The 10,879-nt window shown below is 42.0% G+C and overlaps 1 long non-coding RNA gene across 1 annotated transcript; it reads right to left on the bottom strand.

Moving 5' to 3' along the window:
- Positions 1–288: 288 nt before the first annotated feature.
- On the bottom strand, positions 289–10,613 carry LOC122812877. The gene is made up of 3 exons (XR_006366599.1): positions 10,551–10,613; positions 6,662–6,664; positions 289–299 (listed from the first exon to the last, which is right to left on the bottom strand). It is a non-coding gene; the product is annotated as an uncharacterized LOC122812877 (long non-coding RNA).
- Between the last annotated feature and the right edge of the window lie 266 nt (positions 10,614–10,879).

Here is a 10,879-nt window from a genome sequence, read left to right as displayed (position 1 = left end):
GTAATTTCCTTGGCTGGGGGTGGGGATGGGATATGGATGTCCAGGGAAATTTGTTTATGGTCTGATCTTACCAATGAGGGGTTTACCTCTGGTGTGGAACATAGAGTCCCCATGTTGGTGATGACCAGGTCCAATATGTTGTTCCCTCTTGTGGGAGTGGTGACCAGTTGTTCCATTGTGTTAGTTTGTAAATTCAAGGAACCATTGGGTGAGGGTGTTTGGGCTTGAGTAGTTTTCCCAGTCAATGTTTGGGTAGTTGAAGTCACCCAATAACATAGTGTTGGAGAGACCTTCATATTCTCCAGTGTTCTCAGGAATGCCAAGTGGGTTCCTGTAATAGGGAGGGTGTTCTGTAGCAGGCTACAAACTGAAAGGCAGTTTTGTCCGCTGTTAGTTGCACATAGATGGTTTCTGATGCTTCGTGTAGTGCCACTAACCTGGAGGTGTAGGTATCTTTGATGAATATAGATACTCCCCCTCCTTTTGTGCTTCAGTCCGAGTTTTGGGGCCGAAACGCATGGTATGAGTTATAACCTGGTAGTGCTGGGGTGCTTTCAGGAGCCATGAATCAGGTTTCTGTTACTGCACAGACATCGATTTTCTCCATACTAAGGAGAGCCTCGAGTGTGTGCACCTTGAGGTTTAGACTTCTGGCATTGAGTAGCTTTACCTTATGTTTTTTTATCCTTGGGTTGTCTATAGAGGTGGGTTTGTCCTTTGAGCCTTGCCTAAAAAAGGCACTATGGGGGTGGCAAGAGCCTTGGTCAGTATATGAAAGCCTATGGGTGACAGGTGCAAGCCTTCCTAGCGAAGCAATGTGGCTTGTCAAGCATGTCATCCCAGGCTGACAGACACTGGATCCCCTTTGAATGACACCAATACTTTAGCCAATTGTTGAAACTGATCATTTTGTCTTTATACTATGGCATCATTCTTGGTGAGGGCAAGATGCTACTCAAGGTCAGGGTCATACCGGTCTGGGCTACATGCTCAGAGAGCTCCTCTATGTCTCTTTTCATGTAGTCCAGGGAGGTACGTCTCAGGTCATTCACACCAGCATGGACAATGATGGAGTCATACTTGTACTTGCTTTGGAGTGACCTGAGTGCTTGCATTATGTGGCATATCCTGGCACCCGACAGGCAGCTTACAGTGACCTTCACCTTGTTCAGTCTGGTGAGCGGGACATCACTGTTCCGGACAATAGAGTCCCCTATAACAAGTGTATTTGGTGTGTTGTTTGACCTTAAGGGCTGTGACTGTGAGGCACACTGATTTTGTGAGATATGTGATTCGTGGGTGTTGTTGAGGGGTGGCTGTTGCTTGGATATCTGCTTAGGAGGTCTTTGCTGTTTAGGCAGATTTTTATTAAGAGCCTCTGAGTATGTTTTTGTGTGTTTATGTGTTGGGTATGCAGATGCAATAGGTCTATGTGAGACTGGATTTGTGGTGTGGGTGGTTATCTTTTCCTCCCGACTGACTGTGCCAGTCTTGGGTTGAGAGAGCTCTGCCTCCAGTTTGGCTGTGTAACTGCATCTCTCACATGTATTAGAGTTTGTTGGAAGGAGGAGAGGGTTGTCTGTGTACATAAGGCAATTGTAACGTTGCCTCAAAATTCCCAGATTCACCAGCTGGACTGGAGAGTAACCTTGAAACTGACCCTTGGACATACCAGATTAGTATAGGGAACTGTCTTTTTACTGATCAGATTAGGGAAGGGAACTGATTTTTCACTTGATCAGGAAGGACCAATCGGGAGCCTAATACTTATGAGAAGTCAAGGAGAGTGTAGTGCTTTAGTTAGTTAGTGTTTCCTTATACGAGCTGAGCAAGTGCAGGGCTTTAGAAAGAGAACAGAGTGATTACTTTGAGAGTTTGAACAGTTCTAAGGGAAAAAGTGAAGAGCAGATTTTGTGGAGCCTGGAATAGTTTAAACCTGTTTAGGCGGCGCTGCCCGACGCTGCTCAGTGCGCAAAACCGCAAAAAAAGAGAGTTGTAGGGTTTTAAGAGAGAGAGAGAGATCAAGGAGTTTAGAATTGTCACCCAAAATGGCCAATAAAACTACAGCTTCTAGGTAGTAACCACTACTCCAGGGGCAGGCAGGCTGTTCAGTGTTAACCACTCCCACTGGTGAACACAGAGACTTCCCTTTAGCCCAAGTAAGCACTGGCCTTATAGAAACTTCCAAACAGTTCAGAACAGCAAATCTGTAACTGAACCTTCTTAACTTTCAGAAAGTGGGAAAAAAGCAAGATTTTTTTTTGTTTTTTTTTTCTTTTTGTTGTAGTTTGAAGGTAGCAGAGATACACAAGCAGCAAAATAATCACAACAGTGCAATATATGATCCCACACTTGAGTGCTAGGCCAAAATCAGGTAAAATGCAGTTTTTAGAGAAAAAAACGATTTTAAATTAAGTGCAACACAGGAAATGCAGTAAACAGGCTCTAGATGTGTTCCAGGTACTGTTACTGTTACAGATATAAACTTTAGCAAGCCAGAAAATGCCAAAAAGTAGGCGGCAAAGCAGTAAAACTTAAAAAAATCAGAAGAAAATACTTAAAATCACAAAAGTGGCTCATGTTCTTCTTTCAGCGTTTTCTCCCCTTGGTAGGTGCTTCAGCAACAACTAGCAAGCCTGAAAAGACGCCAAAACCACGAGGCAGTCGGGTTTTAAGAGAGGCAGATCAAGGAGTTTAGAATTGACCCAAAATGGCCAATAAAACTACAGCTTCTAGGTAGTAACCACTCCTCCAGGGACAGGCAGGCTGTTCAGTGTTAACCACTCCCACTGGTGAACACAGAGACTTCCCTTTAGCCCAAGTAAGCACTGGCCTTCTAGAAACTCCCAAACAGTTCAGAACAGCAAATCTGTAACTGAACTTTCTTAACTTTCAGAAATTGGGAAAAAAGCAAGATATGTTTTTTTTTTCTTTTTGTTGTAGTTTAAAGATAGCAGAGATACACAGGCAGCAAAATAATCACAACAGTGCAATAAATGACCCCACACTTGAGTGCTAGGCCAAAATCGGGTAAAATGCAGTTTTTAGAGAAAAAAATGATTTTAAATTAAGTGCAACACAGGAAATGCAGTAAACAGGCTCTAGATGTGTTCCAAGTGCTGTTACAGATATAAACTTTAGCAAGCCAGAAAATGCCAAAAAGTAGGTGGCAAAGCAGTAAAACTTAACAAAAAATCAGAAGAAAATACTTAAAATCACAAAAGTGGCTCCTTTTCTTCTCTCAGCGTTTTCTCCCCTTGGTAGGTGCTTCAGCAACAACTAGCAAGCCTGAAAAGACACCAAAACCACGAGGCAGTCAGGTTTTAAGAGAGGCAGATCAAGGAGTTTAGAATTGACCCAAAATGGCCAATAAAACTACAACTTCTAGGTAGTAACCACTCCTCCAGCAACAGGCAGGCTGTTCAGTGTTAACCACTCCCACTGGTGAACACAGAGACTTCCCTTTAGCCCAAGTAAGCACTGGCCTTCTGGAAACTTCCAAACAGTTCAGAACAGCAAATCTGTAACTGAACTTTCTTGTTCAGTCATATGTACTGACTGGTGTGTGAGAGAGAATGGATTCAAAGTTCTTACTATAGATCTCTCTTTCTCTTTCACATGTTGAGTCTATGTGGACTAGAAGTAGAGATTTTTTGGTGAATATGAGGCAGTTGTTACACTGCCTTAGAATGCCCATGTCAACCAAGCTGGGTGGAGAAACTGTGGGAAATTGTCCTTCCATAGTGTTAGGTAAATTTATATGCTCAGGAAAAGAGGTCACACTTAGGAATGGCTAGTAGATGAGAGGTGAGAGGCTAGGCTTAGTGTTCCACCTGACAGTAGAGCAGGGCCACCAACAACCTCTGGAGGACCACAAGCAAAGTGCTAAGGGAAAATTTAACAACCAAAATGTTTGTGTCTATAACCGCCTTGGTAGCCACCACTACATGGCAGTGCACGGTGGTGTAATGCATGCAAACAAGCCAAATGCGAGGCTTAAATAAAACAAGAAATAACCCTTTTAACTCAGTCTAGAAAATAAGGACACTCTCTCTGAGCTTTAGTCCAATCACCCTCGATTAGATGGGACTCAGACAGTACTGTCCTCCCACATGGGTGCAGAAGGGTCTTCTCCAACAAGGATGGCATGAATGTGATGCTCAGAAGTTACAAAACAGACCCAGAAACAGCAAACCTGGAAATGGGCTATGCTACAGCTGAACTAGTACAGTATACAGTAAAATGTGGCAAAAGAAAAAATAGTTCAGACAATTCATACAATAGAATGCAAATACAAATTAAAAGTGCAATATAAAAGCAAAAACTGACATTTATAGTTAGTTGGAAGCAACAGATGTCTCGCATCTTACAGTGTCTCAGTGAAAACTGTTTTTTGTTCTCAAGTGATACCAAACAGTCTGAATTCGACAAATCTGAATTGAGTTTATGCTACAAAATGCAGAAGTACTATAAATTCAAAGTGCATAAAATCACGGTCACAACAGCAAAAACAGTTAAAATAAAGCAGAAATTCAATAGAATACTGTTCTCACAGCCCAATGTAGGCTTTAAAAAAATACTTATCTTTTCAGCAGATTTCAGTGTGACGTGATTGGTTTTACTGTTCAAATGATACCACAGTCTAGATTCATTCTAGATTCATCAAGCCTGAATCTAGCCTATGGTATAAATTGCAGAGTACTAGAAATTCAAAGTGCAGAAAATTGCCATCACAACAGCAAAAAACAGTTTAAATAAAGTGGTAATTTAGTGGAATACTCCCACAAGAGCATAGACCACAAACCTTTCTAATGTGAAATAACTGTCTAGAACCCAAGTGCTTAAACCAGAACCAAGACACTTAGAATAACAGGCACAATAAGCCTTTACTGGCAATTCCCAGCGTAGAAGGGTGCAGGCCACACTCTCCTACCTCAAGACTCTATACCACAAACCTTCCTAGTGTAAAATAATTGGTTTTGGAGCCCAAGTGCTTAAGCCAGAACTAAGACACTTTAGAATAACAGACAATATAAGACTTCAATGAGCAATTTCCAGCTTACAAGGGTGTAGGCTATCCTCTCCAGCCACAAGAGTTTAGACCACAAATCTTCCTAATGAAAAATAGCTGTGTCCTATTCTCCATGGCATACATGGCAATGCATCTCATTGCCACATCTGCCCCCCCCCCCTTCTCTGAAGACTCAAGCTAGTTTTTAAAGTAACCTTGGAAAAATGTTGCTTGAGAGAAAAGGTCCTGTCTGGGAACATATTAACCCATACTCTGTCTTGAGAGTCCATCTGCATTGGCATTGCTAACCCCTCTACACTGCTTCACTGCCATGTCATATGTTTGCAACCACAGGCTCCACCTTAGTAACTTATCTTTTTGCTGGTTGACACTATATAGCCATTTTAAGGGATTGTGGTCTGTAACAACAGTGAATTTCCTTCCATACAGATATGGCTCAAGTTTCTGCAGTGCCCATACTATGGCTAGACATTCTTTTTCTACAGCTGCATAACATTCCACCCTGAGTTGGAGTCTACAGCTGAGATATGCAACTGGGTGCACTTCTCACTCTGAGGAAACCTAGCTGAGTACAGTCCCCACACCATGGTTAGAAGCATCCACCTCCACAACAAATTACTTGCTGTAATCTTGACTGGCTAACACAGGGAGTCCTCCCAAAGCCCCTTTAAGCTTTTGGAATGTCGACTTGCAGGCTGGGGTCCACACTATCTCATCTGTCCTGTTTTTCCTTGTCACATCTGTGAGGGGAGCAGCTATTGTAGTATAATTGGGAACAAACTTTCTATAGTACCCCATTGTCCCCAAGAATGTCCTCACCTACTTTTTGGTAACAGGAGCAGGCCACTCCTGAAGAACTTCAACTTTGACAGGTTCTGGCCTAATCATACCACTCCCCACTCAATGTCCCAGGTAGGAGACCTCTTCCATACCCATCTGACACTTGCTTGGATTAATGGTCAACCCTGCCCTTTGCAGTCTGCCCAGGACCTCCCTGACATGCTGAGGCTTCATCATGTTAACATAGTACAATTTGTGCCTTGCCTCCTGCTTAGCAGGTTTACCATGTAATTAACAATATGGAGCTTCCTTAACACTTCAATGGGTCCCTCCCAAGCTGCCTGCAGCTTATTGAGTTTGACAGGAATGAGCACCATAACCTGCTGTCCCACATCATACTCTCGGGCTCAAGCATTCCTGTCATACCAGACTTTTTTCTGCTGTTGGGATCTTGCCAGGTTCTCTCAGCCAAGCCCATGAGCTCCCTGAGCCTTGTCCGGAGGTTTGGGACATATGCCACAACAAACTCCTTGTGGGATTCACACTCACCCTCCCACTCATCGGAAATCAAATCTAAAGGCCCCCCTCACCCTATGCTCATAAAGCAACTCAAAAGGTGAAAAACCTGTGGATTTCTGGGGTACCTATCTGTATGCAAATGGTAGATGGAGCATATATTTGTCCCTCTCTCTCTTAAACTTGTATGCAAATATTCATAACACAGTCTTTAGTCTAGGGATGGTAAAAGGTGGCCTTTAGGTGCTTTACCCCACAATGTCTCCACAAACAAGCCAGCAGGTCTGACATGAAATTGGCACCTCTGTGAGCTACTATTTCTCTCAAGGAAACTACCTTGCTGAAAATCTCTAACAAAGCATTTGCCACCTTCTCTGCCTTGATGGAGGACCAAGCCACTGCCTCAGGGCATCTAGTAGCATAATCTACTACCACCAGAATATACTTCTTCCTCATGGAACTTGTTGTACTCAGAGGCCCCACAATACCCATAGTTACCCTCTGAAATGGCTACTCAATCACAGGCAAAGGCTTCAATGGAGCTTTGACTTTTTCCCCTGCCTTGCTTACCTTTTGGCACTGCTAACAGGTCCTGCAGTACCTTGTTACATCCATTGCAATCCCAGGCCAATAGAAGGTGTGCAATAATACATCTCTTGGTAGCCTTTATACCCATATGACCTGCAAAAGGAATGTCATGGGCTATGGTTAGAAGTGCCAGATGGTTGGCTCTGGGGGCTACCAACTGCTGTATTACCTCACCCTCTAGTTCTACCTCAGGGGTCCACTCTCACAATAACCCTATTTTGTATTATGAAGACTTCCCTTATCCTTGAGCATCAGGTGTCTCCTTAACTAATTCCCTCAAGCTTTGTAAGGTACAGTTTGAAAGCTGAGCCTGTATCAACTCTACTTTTATGACCATTCCTAGCTCCCCTTCCACAGGAAGCCTAATATCTTCTGACAGCAGTGTCTCGCTGTCAGCCTGAGTAGTACCGCTCATCTCTGTCCTTGCAGTCACCTTGTCCATGGGAACATCAGTACCTACCAGCAGCTTTGGCTCACTTTCAGGCTCACTGGTTCAATGTAGCTCCTTCCCTGAAATAGCCACATCACAAGCCCCAGCTTCAGGTGTGGGGCCTGTCTGGGACTCCCCCAGACTACCAAACTTACATGCCTGTCTCCAAGCCTGACTGTATGTAACTACATGCACACAAGGTACTGCATTATCCTAATCATTCCCTATCACAATTTCTGCAGGGATATCCTCAAACACAGCTAACTATTTGCTTCCTTTTCCACCCTCCCAGTCAAGGTGAACCCTGGTCAAAGGTATTTGGAATGGGATCTCTTCTAAACCTCTGATTGGAGTGGACTGCTCAAGCAGGTACTGCTCCTTTTTAACCACTGAATGCAGGGCCGGCCTTAGCTGATATGGCACCCTAGGCAAAGTAGTGCTCTGGTGCCCCTTAAGCCCCACCCACGTTATACTCATGAAACACCTGTACAAGCCACGCCAACAGGTAGGTCACGCCCCAAAAAAGCCACTGCAGTCATTCACTTCCCAAGAAAACCAGTCCAGTCATTTTCTTTAATTATTTAAATGCATAAAAGAAAGGATACCTTGTAATATAGTTTAAACTGCAAGTAAAGATGGAAATTTCCTTTAATAAACCTGCTTTATCTGTTGCTCCTTCACACATACTTTACTATAAAAATCATGTTTTCAGAAAATAGAAGCCTATGTGCCTTGTTTCAAAGGGTTGCTTAGGTTAATCTAAACAGCTAAATTTACTCGAGCAAACCTTACAACTCAGAAAAGTAGAATAGCAACCTCTCTCCTCCCTGTGTACAGAAGCTTAAGCTAAAATAGCACAAACACAGATAGCCATTTAATAAACAATACAATCTTACAATGAAAAGAGGCTTAGCATGAACAGCAAAATTTTCTGCCACTGAAATTGCATGAAAACCCATATTTATAGAAAATGCATCTGGCACATGAAACTTACACATGCTCTCTGATACACCTTCCTCATTGTATTAAATCACATTCCTTGTATAATATAGCACACTTGTTAGGCCGTAGTTTAAACTTATTTAAAAATTTTTTCCAGTAAGCAAAGAAATAAAACACATGAAGCAATAATGACAAAACTGCCCAGTTCAGAACATTTCCATCATGAAAGTCTACTCAAACTTGTACAATCCACCAGTATCAGTAAATATGCACATTCTCTGCAGAAGTAAATGTCATCTAAGTAATTCCACATTAAAGAGATCTGTAAAATCTATAACTAATGAACAGATTGCTGCTAGCAAGCAACTTAATATTTCATTGTTTCGTCTGCAAATAAAGTGCCTGTTGCCCTTGAGAAATATATTGCCTATGTTGCATTAAAAATAAGTTAGTAATACTGCAATATGGAAGGAGGGCAGACTGATAACAAGTTCATAGTTACTAGGTATCTCCGCCAAAGAGGACATTCTCAGGACTACAGCATCCACTCCCTTTAAAAGTGCAACACAGTACAGTATTAGCAATCCATTCATGGGGGGAGTAGAACCCTAGTCTTCTGCATCAAAAGCAAGCATTCTACCAGTTGTGCTACTAACAAAACAAACAGATTTGGCAGAAGAAAAATGTGCGGACTGAGCCCCCCCTTATCAAACTCTACTTGTACTTTCCAATTAGATTAGCCAGTCCATTAATATTCAATTAGATAACAATATAACCCACATATAGTCAAATGTAATGTCTTTCTATCCATTTATGAACAGTAAATAAAAATAAAGTTATGCAATTATGAACTTCATTACCCAGAAAAGTAGATACAGTGAGATGATAGTCATTCAAACCTGTTTGTCTTTGCAATACTATAACAGTGTACAATAACAAAAATAGATAAGAAAAACAGGACAACATTTATACTAACCAGTATCGTCCAAGGACAGTGTTGAAATCTTCTAACATAAAACAAATGTGCTGGGAGAATGAGGTGCACATTCATAAAGGATGCAACAAATGTGCATGCACCATACATAAAGTAACTCCGTCTCACATACACACATCAGTCTGCAGCTAAATAAGTAAAAGGTTAAAACACACATCAGTTTCTCCTCCTGCAGCCATATGCAGTACAAGTTAAATAAGTAAAAAGTTAAGGTTTCTCCTGCCTGGAGCCGTTACAAGATTAAAACACACACCACTTTTTCCTGCCTGCTGCCTGCATCTGTTTGTACACAGTATGAGTTTAAAAAGTAAAACGTTAAGGTTTCTCCTGCCTGCAGCTGTACACACAGTAAAAAGTACAACTTAAGTAAAAAGTTAACAGTAAAAGGCCGACTTAAATAAATAAAAGTTAAGGATTCTCCTCCCTGCAGCCATTAACAAACAGTAAAGCACACAACACACAGTTAAATAAGCAAAAGGTTTCTCCAATGTTTCAGTTTCTTCTGCAAAAGTATGCATTCAATAACTAAAAGGTTAAAGGTTAAGGTTTCTCTTGCCTGCAGCTGTTAACACACAGTAAGGTAATACCATAAATCAATGTTAAACACAGTTTTCTGCAGCCGTTAAGTAAAACAAAATGTTTTTAACACACAGTAAAAGTAATGCTTGAGAAGCCGAGCCGGGGATGAAAAATGTGCTGTCAAATAAGTAAAATTTCTCCTGCCTGCAGCCATTAACACACAGTAAAGTACACGACGACACACACAGTTAGATAAGTAACTAAGATAAGCTTTCTTCAATGTTTCCGTCTCCTGCTAAAGTATGAGTTAAATAAGTAATAGCCTAATTAAGGGTTATTAAGGTTTCTCTTGCCTGCAACCGTTAACACACAAGGTAATACCATAAATGTTAAATACAGTTTGTTTACTGCAGCCATTAGATAAAATAAAATGTTTTTAACGCAGTAAAATTAATGAGGAGCCGAGTGGGGGGGGGGGGTGCTGTAAAATAAGAAAAGTTTCTTCTGGCTGCAGCTGTAAGTAAATAAAAGAAGCAATTTTTACCTCAGAAGCTGGCCCGGCGAAGAAACATGTGCTCTCAGACCGGTCTGCACTCTGCAGGAGCTGAAGTCATCTCGCACATCCTGCATGTGATGACGTCAGGGGTTTAGAAAAAAAACAGAAAATTAAAGGGGCCACGCAGGAATCTAAAAGCTTGGAGACTCGAACCGCAAAGTAAGTTTTTCTTTTTTAAGCTGTTCTAGCCAACCTGCAGCTGTAAGTGGGAGGGCGCTCACCCCGTCCCCATAGTTCCTGCTTCCGGTTACATTTCAGCAGGGCGACGAGAAGAGCGCAAACTTTGTTAATCAAAATAAATAAAAAATGTGCCTTTTAAGAGGCTGGCCTTTATGGCACCCTAGGCGGTCGCCTAGTTCACCTATGCCTAAGGCCGGCCGTGACTGCATGCTTTACAGTAGTTATGTTAGAGGCCATGTCTCTCTTAGCAGTGGCCTGCCTTCCATCCACTAAGATAGGATACAAACTCTGGTGATAGTTTGGTACCCCTGTTGTCTCCAAACAACTTGCTACTGACAAGCT

This window comes from Protopterus annectens, chromosome 10.part0, assembly GCF_019279795.1.
Source record: "Protopterus annectens isolate FY-2018-M chromosome 10.part0, PAN1.0, whole genome shotgun sequence".
Taxonomy (NCBI): Eukaryota; Metazoa; Chordata; order Ceratodontiformes; family Protopteridae; genus Protopterus; species Protopterus annectens.
The sequence above is the reverse complement of the archived record's forward strand: the minus strand, read 5'-3'. Positions and strand labels throughout refer to the sequence as shown.